The following is a 19643-nucleotide window of genomic DNA, read 5'->3' as shown; positions in this document are numbered from 1 at the left end:
GTAATATTCCATTGTGTAGTTGTACCACAATTTCTGTATCCATTACTCAACTGAGGGGCTTCTGGGTTGTTTCCGTTTTCTGGCTATTACAAATAAAGCTGCTACAAATATAATTAAGCAAATGTCCTTGTTGTATACTTGAGCATCTTTTGTATGTATGCCTAGCAGTGGGATAGCTTGATTTTGAGGTAGCACTGTTCCTAATTGTCTGAGAAAGCCAAAATGATTTCCAAAGTGGTTGTACAAGTTTATATTCCCACCAGCAGTGGAAGAGGGTTCCCCTTTCTCCACATCCTCTTCAGCATGTGTTGTCACTTGAGTTTTTGATCGGATGGGTCCAAGGTGAAATCTCAGGGTTGTTTTGATTTTCATTTCTCTGATGACTAAGGACCTTTGCCATGGACTGGCCCAGTCCGGCTCCCAGCATCCGCATGAGAACAAGGCTTTGGATAGGAAGACATGGTTTCGGCGATGAACTGACAGACAGAGACCAGTGAGGCTTTGGAATCTGCTGCAATTTTACTGAAGTCAAGCTGATAATTTTATAGTGATCTCATAAGGAAGCACCTTAAAATTGGCATGCTTCCCAGAACATTTAGACTTTTACCAAGGATACAAAGTTTATGTTTTAACATAGGGCAGTGCCCACAAGAAATCTTTGCCTAGAAACTTTCTGATCAACACAAACAAGAAACAAAAACCTCAAACTGTGGTTTAATTATCACTGACTAGTGAAGAGGAAAGTCAGGAGCTGTAATAGTCCTCCCAGCCAAGTCGAATACCTGCCAAAGTCTAAACACACCTTTGTCAACCATCCTCCCATATGTTCTGCTAAAGATTTATGATCTTCCCTAGGAACTAGACGCTGAAGGGAGGGGTAAACTCGTGCCAACTGTACTTCTCATATTATTTTTTCTTAAGAAGGAGCCCATTATTTTTTTACTATTCTTATAATGCCTTTTAATACTGAATCTGATTCATTACTTTTCTTAAGCTTATTCTTTTTACATTTTATTTTTATTAAAGCCTTTAATAATCTACTAATAATAAATTTCTTTATAAAATTAGTTGTGCTGTTTCAAGAGTCACAGAGAAAGATCAAAGAATTCAAAATTCCCTTCCCAAGACCGTGCCCGAAAAGCACAGAAATCTCAGAATACGCCCCTTTGCCAGGTAGGGGGTGGGGGTGGGGAGTCTGCTAGGGTTCTCCAGGGAACAAATTTCCGAAGAAAGCGTGTCTCCTGCCCTGTAGCACAATCTATTGATATGCTTCTCTGGCAACATTGGAGTGAGCATTTCTTTAAGTGTTCCTCTGCCATTCGATATTCCTCTATTGAGAATTCTCAGTTTAGCTCTGTTCCCCATTTTTTAATTGGATTGCTTGATTTGTTATTGTTTAACTTCTTGAGTTCTTTATATATTCTGGATATTAGTCCTCTGTCAGATATAGGGTTGGTGACGATCCTTTCCCAATCTGTAGGCTGTCATTTTATTCTGACAACAGTGTCCTTTGCTTTACAGAAACTTTTCAGTTTCATTAGGTTCCATTTATTGATTGTTGCTCTTAGAGCCTGTGCTGTTGGTATTCTGTTCAGAAAGTTGTCTCCTATCCCAATGAATTCAAGGCTCTTTCCCACTTTTTTTCTAACAGGTTTAGTGTGTCTGGTTTTATATTGAGGTCTTTGATCCATTTGGACTTTAGTTTTGTGCAGGGTGATAAGGATGGATCTATTTGCATTTTTCTACATGTAGACATCCAGTTATACAAGAACCATTTGTTGTTGAAGATGTTATCTTTTTTTTTAAGATGCTATATTTTTTTCCATTGTGTGGTTTTGGCATCTTTGTCATAAATTAGGTGTTCAGAGCCTGTGGGTTCATTTCAGGGACTTCTACTCAGTTCCATTGATCCACCAGTCGGTTTCTATGCCAGTACCATCCAGTTTTTAGTATTGTTGCTCTATAGTACAGCTTCAGATCAAGGATTGAGATACCTCCAGAAGATCTTTTATTGTATAGGATTTTTTTTTTTTTAGCAATTCTGGGTTTCTTGTTATTCCATATGAAGTTGAGAATTTTTCTTTCAAAGTCTGTAAAGAATTGTGTTGGTAATTTGATGGGAATTTCATTGACTATGTAGGGGTGGTTCAATATACGGAAATCTATCAATGTGATCCACCATATTAACAAACTGAAGGAGACAAACCACATGATCATCTCCTTAGATGTTGAAAAAACATTTGACAAATTCCAACATCTATTCATGTTTAAAGTCTTGGAGAGATCATAGATACAAGGCACATATCTAAACATAGTAAAGGCAATATACAGCAAGCCTATAGCAAACATCAAATTAAACACAGAAAAACTTAAATCAGTCCCACTGAAATCAGGGATAAAGCAAGGCTGCCCATACTCTTCATATCTCTTCAACACAGTTCTTGAAGTTTTTGTAGAGCAATAAGGCAAGTAAAGGTGATTAAGGGGATAAAAATTGAAAATGAAGAAGTCAAAGTATTACTATTTGCAGATGATATGTTAGTATACCTGAGTGACCCCAAAAATTGTACCAGAGAACTTCTACATCTGATAAACACCTTCAGCAAAGTGACTGTGTACAAATTCATCTCAAAGAAAGTCAGTAGCCCTCCTGTATACAAAAGACAAAAGGGCTGAGAAAGAAATTGGGAATACAACACCCTTCACAATAACCACAAAGGACATAAAGTACCTTGGTGTGATGCAAGTCAAAGACTTGTATGAAAAAAAAAAAAACTTCAAGTCTCTGAAGAAAGAATTAGAAGATTTCAGAAGATGGAAAGATCTCCCATGCTCATGGCTTGGCAGGATTAACATAATAAAAATGGTCATCTTATCAAAAGCAATCATTTTCTATTCTTTAGTCAATGTCCTTCTAGTCTGATTCCACTTCCTACTTATTGTGAAATCATATATCCATAGTGTTATCTAGCATCCTTTGTTACATATACCCAAGGGGTGAGCAGAGCAGTCATGTTATTTCTATATTTCTGGGAGGGAAACTTTCACACTGATTTGCATTGTAAATACATTAGTTTATACTCACACAGATAGTGGTTAAAGGTACTTCTTTCTCTTTATTCTCATCAGCCTTTTTTATTTGACATTTAATATCTTAATGGTAGTAGTTCAGATTAGGCTAAAACCAAATTTCAATGTAATTTTAATTTGCATTTCTATAATCTCTAAGAATGTTGAATGGTTTTTAATGTGTTTAGAGGCATTTGCTTTTCCTCTTCTGAGAACTCTCTGTTCATGTCAATGACCTATATATTTTTTAATTTTTTTCTTGGCATATAGTTTATTGAATTCTTTGAGTACTATAGATATTAATTCTCTGCTGGGGATATAGCTGGGACAGTTTCTCTTCCACTCCAATAGCTTCATCTTCACTTGACTGATAATGTTCTTTGTTAAATAGACAGTTATTCCAAATGAATGAAGCTTTTATGGTTTATGAGATCCCATTTGCCAATTGTTGGTTGTGTTTCCTATGCTACTTACAAGGGTCCTCCTTTCCAGAAAGTTTTTGTTTGTGTTTAAATTCTTATATCTTTTTATATCTTTCCCCTCAAAGGTTCAAAATATCTGGTATATGTTGGTGTCCTTTCTCTATGCAGAGCTGAGTTTTGTGTAATGTGAGAGACAAGGATCTTGTTTCATATATTTATGGATGTTAAATTTAATACATATGGCAAATGATTGAGACAAATTTAAATTTTTTGGTTATCTTTTTTTATTATTAATTACACTTTATTCATTTTGTATCCCCCCATAAGCCCCTCCCTCCTCCCCTCCAGATCCCACCCTTCCTCCCCTTTCTGCATGCATGCCCCTCCCCAAGTCCACTGATAGGGGAGGTCTTCCTCTCCTTCTTTCTGATCTTAGACTATCAGTTCTCATCAGAAGTGGCTGCATTGTCATATTCTGTGGCCTGGCAAGGCTGCTCCCCCTCAGGGGGAGGTGATCAAAGAGCAGGCCAATCAGATTATGTCAGAGGCAGTCCCTCTTCCCATTACTATGTAACCCACTTGGACACTGAACTGCCATGGGCTACATCTGTGCAGGGGTTCTAGGTTGTCTCCATGAATAGTCCTTGGTTGGAGTATGAGTCTCTGGGAAGTTCCCTGTGTTCAAATTTTCTTGTTCTGTTGCTCTAGTTGTGTAGTTCCTGTCCTCTCCAGCTCTTGCTATTACCCACTTCTTACATAAAATTTCATTCACTCTGCCTGACAGTTGGCCATCAGGATCAGCTTCTGCTTTGATAGTCTGCAGGGCAGAGGCTTTCAGAGACCCTCTGTGGGAGGTTCCTAGGTTGTTTCCTGTTTTCTTCTTCTTCTGATGTCCATCCTCTTTGCCTTTCAGGATGGGGATTGAGCATTTTAGTTAGGGTCCTCTCTCTTGCTTAGTTTCTTTAGATGCACCAATTTTAGTGGGTTTGTCCTATGTTGTATGTCTATGTGAGTGAGTATATACCTTGAGTGTCTTTTTGCTTCTGGGACAACTCACTCAGGATGATCCTTTCCAGATCCCACCATTTACCTGCAAATTTCATGATTTCCTTATTTTTCATTGCTGAGTAATATTCCATTGTGTAGATGTACCACAATTTCTGCATCCATTCTTCAGTTGAGGGGCATCTGGGTTGTTTCCAGCTTCTGGCTATTACAAATAAAGCTGCTACAAACATGGTTGAACAAATGTCCTTTTTGTGTACTTCAGCTTCTTTTGGATATATGCCTAGGAGTGGTATGGCTGGATCTTGGGGAAGCACTATTCCTAGTTGTCTGAGAAAGTGCCAGATTGATTTCCAGAGTGGATGTACAAGTTTACATTCCCACCAGCAGTGGAGGAGTGTTCCCCTTTCTCCACAACCTCTCCAGCATGTGTTGTCACTTGAGTTTTTGATCTTGGCCATTCTCATGGCTGTAAGGTGAAATCTCAGGGTTGTTTTGATTTGCATTTCCCTAATGGCTAATGAGGTTGAGCATTTCTTTAAGTGCTTCTCTGCCATTCGGTATTCCTCTACAGAGATTTCTCTGTTTAGCTCTGTTCCCCACTTTTTAAGTGGATTACTTGGTTTGCTACTTTTCAGCTTCTTTAGTTCTTTATATATACTGGATATGAGTCCTCTGTCAGAAAAAGGGTTGGTGAAGATTCTTTCCCAATCTGTAGGCAGTTGCTTTGTTTTGTTGACAGTGTCCTTTGCTTTACAGAAGCTTTTCAGTTTCATGAGGTCCCATTTATTGATTGTTGCTCTTAGAGCCTGTGCTGTTGGTGTTTTGTTCGGGAAGTTTTCTCCTGTACCAATGCGTTCTAGGGTATTTCCCACTTTTTTTTTTCTAGCCCATTTAATGTGTCTGGTTTTATGTTGAGGTCTTTGATCCACTTGGACTTCAGTTTTGTGCAGGGTGATAAGTAAGGATCTATTTTCATTTTTCTACATGTAGACATCCAGTTGAACCAGCACCATGTGTTGAAGATGCTATCTTTTTTCCATTGTATGGTTTTGGCATCTTTGTCAAAATTAGGTGTCCATAAGTGTGTGGGTTTATTTCTGGGTCTTCTGTTCTGTTCCATTGATCCACTGTTCTGTTTCTATGTCAGTACCGTGCAGTTTTTATAACTGTTGCTCTATAGTACAGCTTGAGATCAGGGATGGAGATACCTCCAGAAGATCTTTTATTGTAGAGAATTGTTTTAGCAATTCTGAGTTTCTTGTTATTCCATGTGAAGTTTAGAATTTTTCTTTCCAGGTCTGTGAAGAATAGGGGAAACTACATCATGATATGTTTTTTTATTTTTATATTTTTATATTTTACTTCAGTTAAAGTAAAATAAAACACGCACACTGATACATTTTCTATTTAAAAAAAAGAATTGTGTTGGCAATTTGATGGGAATTTCATTAAATATGTAGATTGCTTTTGGTAATATGGACATTTTTACTATGTTAATCCTGCCAAGCCATGAGCATGGGAGATCTTTCCATCTTCTGATATCTTCTTGTAATTCTTTCTTCATAGACTTGAAATATTTTTCATACAAGTCTTTGACTTGCTTGGTTAGGGTTACACCAAGGTACTTTATGTCATTTGTGGCTATTGTGAAGGGTGTTGTTTCCCTATTTTCTTTCTCAGCCCTTTTGTCTTTTGTATACAGGAGGGCTACTGATTTTTTTTTAAGTTAATTTTGTGTCTGACCACTTTGCTGAGGTGTTTATCAGCTGTAGGAGTTCCCTGGTAGAGTTTTTGGGGTCACTCACATATACTATCATATCATCTGCAAATAGTGATAATTTGACTTCTTCCTTTCCAATCTGTACCCCCTTGATCTCCTTCAACTGTCTTATTGCTCTAGCAAGGGCTTTCAGAACTATGTTGAAGAGATGTGGAAAGATATGGAAAGACAAGCCTTGTCTTGTCCCTGATTTCAGTGGGATTGCTTTAAGTTTCTCTCCGTTCAGTTTGATGTTGGCTATAGGCTTGCTGTATATTGCCTTCACTATGTTTAGATATGTGCCTTGTATCCCTGATCTCTCCAATACTTTAAACATGAATGGATGTTGGATTTTGTCAAATGCTTTTTCAGCATCTAGGGAGATTATCATATGGTTTTTTCTTTCAGTTTGTTTATATGGTGGATCACATTGATGGATTTCTGTATATTGAACCACCCCTGCATACCTGGGATGAAGCCTACTTGGTCATAGTGGATAATATCTTTGATGTGTTCTTGGATTTGGTTTTCAAGTATTTTGTTAAGTATTTTTGCATCAATGTTCATAAGGGAGATTGGCCTGAAATTCTCTTTCTTTGTTGAGTCTTTGTGAGTTTTAGGTACCAAGGTGACTGTGGCTTCATAGAGTGAGTTTGGTAATGTTCCTTCTGTTTCTATTTTGTGGAATAGTTTGAAAAGAATTGGTGTTAGCGCTTCTTTGAAAGTCTGTTAGAATTCTGTGCTGAAGCTATCAGGTCCTGGGCTTTTTTTGGTTGGGCGACTTTTGATGAGCGCTTCTATTTCTTTAGGGGATATAGGACTATTTAATTGATTTACCTGGTCCTGATTCAGCTTTGGTAAGTCAAGTCAATCAAGAAAATTGTCCATTTCATTTCGATTTTCAAATTTTGTGGCATATAGACTTTTGAAGTAAGTCCTAATGATTGTTGGATTTCCTCAGTGTCTGTAGTTATGTCCCCCTTTTCATTTCTGATTTTGTTGATTTGGGTGGTGTCTCTCTGCCTTTTAGTTAGCCTGGCTAAGGGTTTGTCGATCTTGTTGATTTTCTCAAAGAACCAGCTCTTGGTTTCATTGATTCTTTGAATTGTTTTATTTGTTTCTAATTGATTTCAGTCCTGAGTTTGATTATTTCCAGCCGTCTACTCCTTCTTGCTGTGTCTGCTTCTTCTTTTTCTAGGGTTTTTAAGTGAGCCATTAAGTTGCTTGAATGAGCTGTCTCAAATTTCTTCTTGAAGGCACTTAGTGCTATGAACTTTCCTCTTAGCACTGCTTTTATTATGTCCCACAAGTTTAGGTATGTTGTGTCTTCATTTAGTAACAAGTTGTTTAGTTTCCATGTGTGTGTAGGCTTTTTGCTATTTCTGTTATTGTTGAGGTCCAGCTTTATTCCATGGTGATCAGACAAGATACAAGGGATTATTTCAATCTTCTTGTATCTGTTGAGGCTTGCTTTGTGACCAACTATATGGTCTATTTTGGAGAAGGTTCCATGAGGTGCTGAGAAGAAGGTAAATTCTTTTGTGTTTGGGTGTAAAGTTCTGTAAATGTCTGTTAGGTCCATTTGATTCATGATCTCTGGAGACAGGGACTCCCAGTCTCTTTTTTGCCCTAGGGTGCACCGTTCACTCTCAGCCAGCTAGCTGGTGCGCAGAAACTGCCTGTGTCTGCCTTTGGGAGCCTGGGTGTCTCCCTAAATGGGTAATTTTCCCGAGACCTTTTCGGGGTGGGGGTGTCGGCTGAGTGCTCTGAGATCAGACCAGCCATTTCCCTCCCTGTGTGTTTGCACCAGATAGTGAAACACAGTCTCTGGTGCTCTGGAGCCCACAGTTCTATCTGGGGCAGTGAATCAGGCATGCAGGCAGGGCTCTATGCTGAAGCCTGGGTCCCTGGTTCTGGCTCTGGGCTGGCTTCTGAGGCACCTGCGGAACCTGAGTGTTTTCCAGGGGATGTCTGGGTGACCTAAGGTCGGTCCCAATTTTTTTCCTGCACCTTTGGGTTATCTGTCGACTGAAAATTCCAGTCTCTGATAGTGTGGTGCACATGGTTCAGTCTGGTACCGTGACCAGAGATGCTGGCTTGTGGCTCGGGGCTGGGGCTGGGGCTGGCAGCCAAGTGTCTGGCAGAACCGGGATCTCTTCCACAGTTTAGCTGGGTGAGTTAAAAGCTGATTGAATCACCCACCGTGGGGTAGCCTCTCACCTGGGAAACAGAATCACTTGTGTTTTATTGCATCGAGTTCTGATTACTGGTCACTGTGCCGATCCGGCTGTGCTGCTGCTCAGAATGAGAGTCCTCCTGGCGCCGCCATCTTGCCCTGCCTCTGACAAATTTGAATTTATCTCTCTAATTTCCTGTTGACTTGCCTGCTTCCATAGAAGAGTGGGATGAGTGAGCTGATCCAGGGTGATGCTGATTTTCAGAAAAAAGCTGGGAGAAAGAGATGGTGAGAACTCTAAGAGTGTTCAGAGAAAGGATTTCAGTTCAGATATCAGAACACAAGTGTGAAAGATCCCTGGTACTTCTGCACAAACTAACATCTCCAAGTAGAACAGGTTGCAGGCAACTGCTAGATGTATAGAATGACCTGGATGCTGAACATTATGTTTTAATTAATTAACATTCCTGTAGGAAGTTCCTCTTCCCCTTCTTTTCCCAGTACCTCCTTCTTCCAACCCCTCATCTCTTCTCAAGTCTCTTTTTTTTCCCTCCTCTCATACGGGGCCCCCTCTCTGTCTTCTCAGTGAAAAGGAGAATGTCCATGGGTATCAACTCACCTTGGTATATCAAGTAGGAGTGAGCATATCTTTTTTCTATTGAAGCTAAACACAACAGCCCAGCTATGAGGCTGGGATCCAAACGCAGGCAAAAAATTCGGAGGCAGATTTTGGTCCTGCTGTTAGAGGTCCCACATGAAGTCCAAACTGTACATTTGTTACATGTGGGGAGGCCTAATTTTGTCCATGGATGCTCTGTGGCTGGTGGTTTTTATTAATTACAATTTATTCATTTTGTATCCCAGCTGTACCCCCTCCCTGCCCCCCTCCCAATCTCACCCTCCCTCCCTCATCTACTCCCATGCCCCCTGTCTACTAATAAGAGGTCCTCCTCCCCTTCCCTCTGACCCTAGCCTATCAGGTCTCATCAGGACTGGCTGCATTGTCTTCCTCTGTGGCCTGGTAAGGCTATTCTTGTGTGTATGGTCATTATATATGGGTTTTTATATGAGTGTGTGTGTGTACATATGTGTATACACATGCTTGTGCCTGTGCATCTTAAGAAAATGTCTGTGTTGCAGATCTTCCATCATTCTATCATTCTCCATTTTAGTTTTAGAATCTCTCCTTGAACCCACAGTTCACGGATTGGCTAGACTTTCCATTCTGGGATTTCCATTTCTTCTTCTCAGTCCTAGAATTGGAAGTGCCTGCCACCACACCCAGCATTTTACAGGAGTACTGGTGAACCAAAGTGAGGTTCTCATGTTTGTGCAGCAAATGCTTTATCTACTGGGCCAGCTGCCCACCCAGTAGAAGTATGTTTGAGAAAAATAGCAAAGACTTTATGTAGTGCTTGTCAAAGTCATAGAATAATGACACAAAGTCATGTCAGTTTCTCTGTTAATATTATGAATGGAAAATTGTAAAAACTCGCTAATAAGTATAAGTCATTTCCACAAGTCAACAATTACCTACTTGTGTGTCTTTGTATGGCAAATAGGCCAATTTTGTGAGTGGAGAGAGCCAGTCCCTATAGTATTTTCTACTCACATACATACATTTCCAGTTACATATGAATCATTGGCCATTGCATTTTCTTTTACTCTGCTTGTACCTACATAATGGTACTTTTTGGGAGACAGTATAAACAAAGAACTTAAGTGAACAATCCTAATTCAAAACCAAGATCTCTAAGAATGGCCATGAACAAAAATCACATTTGTTTACTCTCATTCAACCAATTTGTTTGAACTGAATGCATTAATAGTGGACATAATTTGTCTTAGTAATAGCTCTATTGTGTGCTAGAGAGAACTATTTGACAATATTTTAATGTCATTTTTATAAGCTACTGTACTAAATAGTATTGGTTGGATAATTTTCATTAATTGTTTTTAGGCAAAGTAGTCATTTTGTACAGCATCTCTGAAATATAATTATAAGAATATGACATATTAAAAGATATTGAAAGTTATTTTCTTCCCTAGGAGACTCAGAGTGAAATATATACTTTTGTACTAAACACAAGATAACTCCAGTAATTTGTAATATTGTTATAATAATTACAATAGAAGAATGATTCTTCAATATAATTTAGTGTTTAATTGATACTGTTCTCTCATTTGCAGTAAACCAAAAGAAGCAGTTCACTAAGACTGAAAGTGAAATTTAAATAAATAGCTGATAAAATTAAATAAAAATAAAAATATTTTCTCATAGCAAATTATGGCCATATGTCTTCCCAACAATTAAAACTATTATATATAAGTGATTCCTATCTCTAGGTCTTCTCCAAGACTTGCCCTGTGTAGTACATTAAATTCTAGTTAAGTGTAATTTCTACTAGAAAAATGGTGGGTTTTTTTTAAGAATCCAAAATAAAATTTTCTATGTTTTATATTTATTTGATTAATCAAACTAATATTTGAATGTTTTATTTTGTGAATGCATTGGCTCAACGTATATTTGAATGCATTCATAGATGATATAGTTATAGTTATTTATTATTATTATTATTAAAATTATTAAAAAATAATTCAAAATCACAACAAAATTTTAAAGATGGGCCATGAAACTTAATGGAAATTTCTCAAAAAGAACGAAAGAAAGAAGAAAGAAAGAAAGAAAGAAAGAAAGAAAGAAAGAGGACCACTAAAGACTTTAATAAAAATAAAATTAAAATTAAAAAATAAAGACTTAACCACTAAGCCATTTCTCCAGGTCCTGAAATCTATACACCTAAAAATGATAATCAATTGAGCGGACATGGGGTGAGATGATCAATCCTCGTTTAGAAAGACAGATGGGATGTGCATTGAACGTATGACAGGAGTCTACTGAGCACATCTGAAAGACTCTAACTAGCAGTGTTTTCAAAGCAAAGACTCATGACCAAACCTTTGGCAGAGTACAGGGAATCATAAGAAAGAAGGGGAGTTAGTCTGATGGGGAAAGGATAGGAGCTCCACAAGGACCAAATATATCTGGGCACAGGGTCTTTTCTGAGACTGACATTCAACCAAGGACCATGTATGGATATAACCTAGAACCTCCACTCAGATGTAGCCTGTGGTAGCTCAGTAACCAATTGGTTTCCCAAAGTGAGGGGAACAAGGACTATTTCTAACAGGAACTCAATGACTGGCTCTTTGGTCTCCCCACCCCCCAAGGGAAGAGCAGTCCTGTTAGGCCACAGAGGAGGGCTTTGCAGCTAGTCCTGAAGATACCTGATAAAACAGGATCAGATGAATGGGGAGGAGGTCCCCCCATCAGTGGACTTGGAAAGGGGCACGGTGGAGATGAGGGAGGGAGGGACTGGGAGGGAATGAGGGAGTGGGACACGGCTGGGATACAGAGTTAATAAAATGTAACTGATAAAAAAAAATAAAGTAATAAAAAAAATAAAGACTTCAAAATTGTTCAACATCCTTAGGCATCAGGAAATAAAGATTAAAAATGCAGTAAGATTCTGTCTCACCCCAGTCAATTGGGGTGAGTCCATCACCAGGACTACAAATGACAACAAGTCCTACCAAGGTATGGGAATGGAAAACAATAATGATGAGTATGTAGACGAGTAGAGACACCGTGAAAATTAGACTGAAGGTTCAAAAGCAAAACGAAACAAAACACAAGACAAAAACAAAACGTGAAATAGCTATACCACATCTCCCAGCTATACCACTCCTGGGCCAAGAGACATTAGTGTACTACAAAGGCAGGGATATACTTGTTCACTGCTGCTCTCTACATGGTAGCCAGGAAACAGGCTCAATCTAGATGCCCATTGACTCAACAATGACTATGAGAAAAGAATACCTATATCAATCTTCCATTTCCTGTAACAGAGGAAGCAGTTGGGCCAGCCTGCAGATAGTACCTGATGTCTTTGGTTGCTGATGACAGCATTGCCAGCAGTCTAACCTTTATGGAATGTAGATAACAAAGTGTAGATTACTGAGTAAAATAGCTAATGCACTTTGAGCATTTCCTTTAGGAAACTTGAAATTTCAAATTCTTTCTCTAATTTTTTGAGATTGTAATCTCTGGTTGTCTGACAGGTGTTACAAACAAGGAACATGCTTCTCAAGAACCGACTGAGATATAATTACGGAGAGAGAGAGAGAGAGAGAGAGAGAGAGAGAGAGAGAAAGAGAGAGAGAGAAAGAGAGAGAGAGAGAATCCCAATCTTTTGTTCTTTATGGGCATGTGCAAGCCTCACTTTAACAAGGGCCGTTAGCAAGCACAAGCTGCCTAATTACATAGACCACCCTCCCCCATACATTTATTAGAAACTAAGAGTTTCTTCAAACAGTGACGAGATCTCCCATTCTGAGAATTCTAACTTCATGCAAAGTTGAGATAATTTTGGGAACACTCGTGGCTGTTCTAGCAAGACTTTTATTAAATGAAGTGAGTACTTACAAGTGACTCAAATTCCAACCAGCTCTATCTGTAATGAGTTGTCCTGAGGTATATCTGGGATATTGTAAGATGACTCATTGTAGACCATGTGTCTGGCTTCTGAATTCATCACTTACAAATGAACTATACAACCCACAAGAGTGCTGTAGTGGTAATTGTCTCAGCTTCCTAATGGTAGGATTTTAATGAGTGAGATGTTTGAGTTTATAAGTGGTTTGTTCTGTGGGCTTCACAGATTTTTTTTCAAGATTTTATTAAGATAATACTTATGCTCAGGGAGCACACCTACATGTGGAAGTTGTTGATCCTTTGTGGAGGAGCAATTGATTTTTTAATATAATATACGGCATCTATTTCTTCTTGCCACATTCTTAGTACTTTTGCAGTATTTGTTGTCATATAAAGTATAAACATCTTAATTCTTTTCTCATATTCCATGTGCTATACAGACATAAGTAAAAACAACACTAAGAATATTTAACATGTTGAGAGCTCTAAAACATAATAATTTCATTTCTACCCATAGCTCTAGAAAAACATTTCATAAATGTATAGAAGAAGTAACTTTATCCCAGTTTTCCGTTATGACTGACAGACACAAACATAAGCTTGTGTTCACTTGTGCACTACCCTACACACACTCACCAGTATTTCACTTTACATAGTGGAGATATCTCAGACATACTATATCTGGCCACGTTAAAAATGGATAATTTTACCACACTAAAACTTAAAAAAGTGGTATGCTAAAATATTGTCATAGGAAGAGGGAAATAGTTCACAGGATTTCTAACTGAAAGAAGAAATAACGTGACGTAATGACCTAGAAGTGACGTTTCTTTGTGGTCACCTAGTCCACAGCTCTGACTTAGGAAACACACCCACATTTAACAGTAACAGATCATAGCTTAATAAGACAGAGTGATCAGTGGTACAATAATTGTATCAACCTCAGTTTTTCTAACACTATGACAATTTTTACACTTTTATTTATATTACAGTTTCCTTATATCTACATTTTATTAACTGAAAAAACTGGGCTTAAGAAAGATGTTGCAGATTTGGCTCAGTGGACATAAAATTCCTCTTACATGGCTTATAACTGGATGAAACCAGCTACAGGAAGTTCAACAGCCTGTTTTTGCCACTCTGGACACCTGCTCATAAATATGCTCCCAAACAAACACATACACATTATTAAAATTAAAACAAAAGACTAAAAAAGAGAAAGCTCATTCATGTTCCTTTATTAATTTATATGTTGAATGGAAGAACTTGCACCTTGAATTCTCATCTGTATGACTGGAAAGGCCACACTTAAATCCCTTCCTTACTGTGAGGTGATACACCGCTAACATTTCTACTACTACTACTACTACACACACACACACACACACACACACACAAACACACTTCCACATATTAAAAAAAATTGTCAAGTATTGGCATATCTACCCCAGATTTCTTACACAATAGTATGTCAGTTATGTGTTGAGGATCATTTGAGAGGAACAACAAATGGCTTTAAAATCATGGAATGTTGCCCACCGGTTAGTACAACCATGATGGCCAGGCTTCAGAGAGGCAGAACCCTGAGGACTATATGTCCTGAGGATGTTAGTTGCTATAGTTATAGAGTTTTGCTTTGCTTGTTGTCTTCATGGTCACTACATCCTTCTCAATTTATAAATTGTATAAAAATCTCTAAGGAGGCTTCCAGTCCCTTACTGGGCAGTACTATAGGCACTAACCCTAACAGTGTTTGATCTTTTTCAAGAATTGATGCTGGAGCAGGTAAATGATTCATCCACCACCCTAAGAAAAACTTAGAGGTTTTGAATGTTAACAATGACCAGCACTCTTAGAAAGAATTTGAAGAAGTAGATTGTTTGTAACATTACCTTAATATGTTTTTGTAAATGATGCTTCAGTCTCCACAGGCCCTCCTGGCTCTGGACGGTTGACTCTGTTGGTCTTTTTGTGGAGATCCTGTCCTCTCTGAGTTCTTCTATCTTTTCATCCAGTCTTCCACAGGATTCCCTGCACTCTATCTAATGTTTGAGTCTCTGCATCTGTTTCCATCAGCTGCTGGGTGGAACCACTCATAGGACAGTTATGTTAGGTTCCCATCTGTAAGAAGAGCACAGTATTGTTAATAGGGTAAGGGGTTGGTTGTCTCCAATGGGGTGGGTCTCAGGTTGAGCCAAGCATTGGCTAGGCGTTCCCTCAATCACTGCTTTACTTTTGTTCCTGTACATCTTGTAGGCAGGGTAAATTGTTGGTCAATTTTCTGTGGGTGGGTTGGTGGTTCCCTTCCTCCACTAAGAGTCTTTTCTAGTGAGAGGCTGACCTCTTCAGACTCCATGACCCTTATGCTAGGAATCTCAGAAAGTGTCACCCTCATATCTTCCCAGGAACCTACCTTGTGGTAGATCTCCAGCTTGTCACAGAGATGCCCCTGCCCACAGTTGCTGATATATTTTTTTCTCTCTCTGCAAGCCCTCTGTCCACCTGCTCCCAGTCTCCCCAGGTCTGATGTCAACCCTCCTTCCTCTCCTTGCTCTCTCTCTTACCCACTTACCTCTCTTCAACTACTTCTGCTGTCTGTTCTATTTCCCCTTCTGAGTGAGATTTTAGCATCTTCCCTTGAGTCCTCCTTGTTGCTTATCTTCTATAGGTGTATGAATTCAGGGTCTGGGTTACCTCATGCAGGATGATCCCTCCTTTGCCTACAAGTTTTCTGATGTCCTTGTTTTTAATAGTGGAGTAGTATTCCATTGTGCAAATGTACCACAGTTTCCTTTATCCATTCTTTGGTTGAGGAATATCTGGGCTGTTTCCAGTCTCTGGCTATTATGAATAAAGTGGTTATGAAAGTAGTTGAGAAAATGTCCTTGTTGTATGGTGGAACATCTTGTGGGTCCATGCCCAGGGGTGGTATAGTTGTGATTGAGGTAGAGCTATTCCCAACTTTCTGAGAAAATTTTAGATTGATTTTAGAGTGCTAGTACAAGTTTGCACTCCCACCAGCAATGGAGGAATGTTCCCTTTTCTCTAAACTTCACCAGCATGTGCTATAGCTTGAATTTTGATCTTTAATCTTAGCAATTCTTATGTAAGAATGATTTCTCAGAGTCATTTTAATTTGTATTTCCTTGATGACTAAAGATATTGAGCTCTCCTTTAAGTCATTCTGAGGCATTTGAGAGTCTCTGTTAAGAATTCTCAGTTTATCTCTGTACCCTGTTTTTAATTGGATTACTTTGTTGGTGTTTAATTTCTTGAGTTCTTGATATATTTTGGATATTAGCCCTTTGTCAGATGGAGGGTTGGTGAAGATCTTTTCCCAATCTGTAGGCTGCTGTTTCATTCTGACAGTGACCTTTGTCTTACAGAACCTTTTCAGTTTCATGAAGTCCCATTTATTAATTGTTGATCTTAATGCCTAATCTGTTGGTGTTCTGTTCAGAAGGTTGTCTCCTATGCCAATGGGTTCAAGGTTTTCCCCCACATTCTCTTCTAATAAATATGGTTTCTGGTTTTACGTTCAGGTCTTTGATCCACTTGGATTTGAGTTTTGAGCAGTGTGATAGATAGGGCTCTATTTTCCTTTTTTCTCCATGTAGACATCCTGTTAGACCAGCATCATTTGTCAAATTTGCTTTAGTTTTCCATTGTATGGTTTTCACTTCTTTGTCAAAAATCAGATGTCAGTAGGTGTGTGGATTTTTTTTTTCCTTGATCATCAATTTGATTGCATTGTTCACCTTGTCTGTCTCCATGCAAAGGCCATGTGGTTATTTATCACTATTGCTCTGTGGTACAGCTTGAAATCAGGGATGGGGCTACCACCATATGCTCTTTTTTTTTTGTATAGGATTTTTTCAGCTATCCTGACTCTTTTATTTTTCCATATGAAGTTGAGGATTGCTCTTTCAAGGCCTCTTTCAAGGGTGGGAATTTTTTGAGAATTATATTGAATCTAAAGATTGCTTTTGGTAAGATGGCAATTTTTACTAATGCTACTGATCCATGAGCATGGGAGATCTTTTCATCTGCTGATATTTTCTTCAACTTATTTCTTTAGAGACTTGAATATATTGTCATAAAGGTTCTTCAGTTGCCTGGATAGAGTTATACCAACATACTTAGTATTATTTATGGCTGTTGTAAAGGGTATTATTTCATTAATTTCTTTCTCAGGATATTTGTCATTTGTATACAGTAGGGCTTTTGATTTTTTTAAAAATTATTTTGGTATCCAGATACTTTGATGATGGTGTTTCTCGCCTGTAGGAATTCTCTTGTATAATTTTGGGGTAAATGCAATATATTATATATCATCTACGAATAGCCATAATTTGAATTCTTTCTTTCCAGTTAAATCCCCATTATCTCCTTTAGTTGACTTACTGCTCTAGATAAAACTTCAACTATTATATTGAATAGATAAGGAGACTATGTGAAGCCTTGTGTTATTGCCTTGTGTTATTTCAGTGGAATTGCTTTAAGTTTCTCTTCATTTAATTTTGTGTTGGGAATAGACTTGCTGTATATTGTCTTTATTTTGTTTAGGTATGTGTTTTGTATCTCTGATCTTTCTAAGACTTTCCATGATATGAGGTGGTGTTGGATTTTGTCAAATTTTTTTTTAGCATCTAATGAGATGATCATGTGTTTCTTTTTCTTTTAGTTTGTTTTTATGGTGGATTACTTTGCTGACTTCTCATTTGTTGCATCATCCCTTCATTGCTGAAAGGAAACTTATTTGATCATGTTGGATGATGTTTGTGGTGTGTTCTTGGATTTATTTTGTGAGTATTTTATTGAGTATTTCTACATCAATGTTCATAAGGGAGATTGGTCTGAAATTTGCTTTCTTTTGTGTGTATATATATATATATATATATATATATATATTAATTACACTTTATACATTTTTGTTTCCCCCCATAAGCCCCTCCCGATCCCACCCTCCCTCCCCTTTCTGCATGCATGCCCCTCCCCAAGTCCACTGATAGGGTAGGTTCTCCTCTCCTTTCTGATCTTAGACTATCAGTTCTCATCAAAAGTGGCTGAATTGTCCTCTACTGTGGCCAGGTAAGGCTGCTCCCACTACAGGGGGAAGTGGCCAAAGAGCAGGCCAATCAGATTATGTCAGAGGCAGTCCCTCTTCCAATTACTATGTAACCCACTTGGACACTGAACTGCCATGAGCTACATCTGTGCAGAGGTTCTAGGTTATCTCCATGAATAGTCCTTGGATGGAGTATGAGTCTCTGGGAAGTTCCCTGTGTTCAAATTTTCTTATTCTGTTGCTCTCCTTGTGGAGACCTTGTCCTCTCCAGCTCTAACAATTTCCCACTTCTTACATAAAATTCCATTCACTCTGACCAACAGTTGGCCATCAGGCTCAGCATCTGCTTTGATAGCCTGCAGGGCAGAGGCTTTCAGAGGCCCTCTGTGGTAGGTTCCTAGGTTGTTTCCTGTTTTCTTCTTCTTCTGATGTCCATCCTCTTTGCCTTTTGAGATGGGGAATGGACATTTTAGTTAGTGTCCAATCTCTTGCTCAGTTTCTTTAGATGCACAGGTTTTAGTGGGTTTGTCCTATATTGTATGTCTATATGAGTGAGTATATACCATGTGTGTCTTTTTGCTTCTGGGACAACTCACTCAGGATGATCCTTTCCAGGTCCCACCATTAACCTGCAAATTTCATGATTTCCTTATTTTTCATTGCTGAGTAATATTCCATTGTATAGATGTACCACAATTTCTACATCCATTTTTCAGTTGAGGGGCATCTGGGTTGTTTCCACCTTCTGGCTGTTACAAATAAGGCTGCTACAAACAGGGTTGAGCAAATGTCCTTTTTGTGTACTTGAGCCTCTTTTGGATATATGTCTAGGAGTGGTATGGCTGGATCTTGGGGAAGCGCTATTCCTAGTTGTCTGAGAAAGCGCCAGATTGATTTCCACAGTGGCTGTACAAGTTTACATTCCCACCAGCAGTGGAGAAGGGTTTCCCTTTCTCCACAACCTCTCCAGCATGTGTTGTCACTTGAGTTTTTGATCTTGGCCATTCTCATGGGTGTATGGTGAAATCTCAGGGTTGTTTTGGTTTGCATTTCCCTAATAGCTAATGAGGTTGAGCATTTCTTTAAGTGCTTCTCTGCCATTTGGTATTCCTCTACAGAGAATTCTCTGTTTAGCTGTGTTCCCCATTTTTTAAGTGGATTACTTGGTTTTCTGCTTTTCAGCTTCTTTAGTTCTTTATATATACTGGATATGAGTCCTCTGTCAGAAAAAGGGTTGGTGAAGATTCTTTCCCAATCTGTGGGCAGTTGCTTTGTTTTGGTGACAGTGTCCTTTGCTTTGCAGAAGCTTTTCAGTTTCATGAGGTCCCATTTATTGATTGTTGCTCTTAGAGCAGGTGCTGTTGGTGTTTTATTCAGGAAGTTTTCTCCTGTACCAATGAGTCCTAGGGTATTCCCCACTTTTTCTTCTAGCCGATTTAATGTGTCAGGTTTTACGTTGAGGTCTTTGATCCACTTGGACTTCAGTTTTGTGCAGGGTGGTAAGCAAGGAACTATTTTCAGTTTTCTACATGTAGACACCCAGTTGGACCAGCACCATTTGTTGAAGATGCTATTTTTTTTTCCATTGTATGATTTTGGTACCTTTGTCAAAGATCAGGTGTCCATAAGTGTGTGGGTTTATTTCG

This window comes from Meriones unguiculatus, chromosome 3 (assembly GCF_030254825.1).
Source record: "Meriones unguiculatus strain TT.TT164.6M chromosome 3, Bangor_MerUng_6.1, whole genome shotgun sequence".
Classification (NCBI taxonomy): domain Eukaryota; kingdom Metazoa; phylum Chordata; class Mammalia; order Rodentia; family Muridae; genus Meriones; species Meriones unguiculatus.
Note: the sequence above shows the minus strand (reverse complement) of the source record.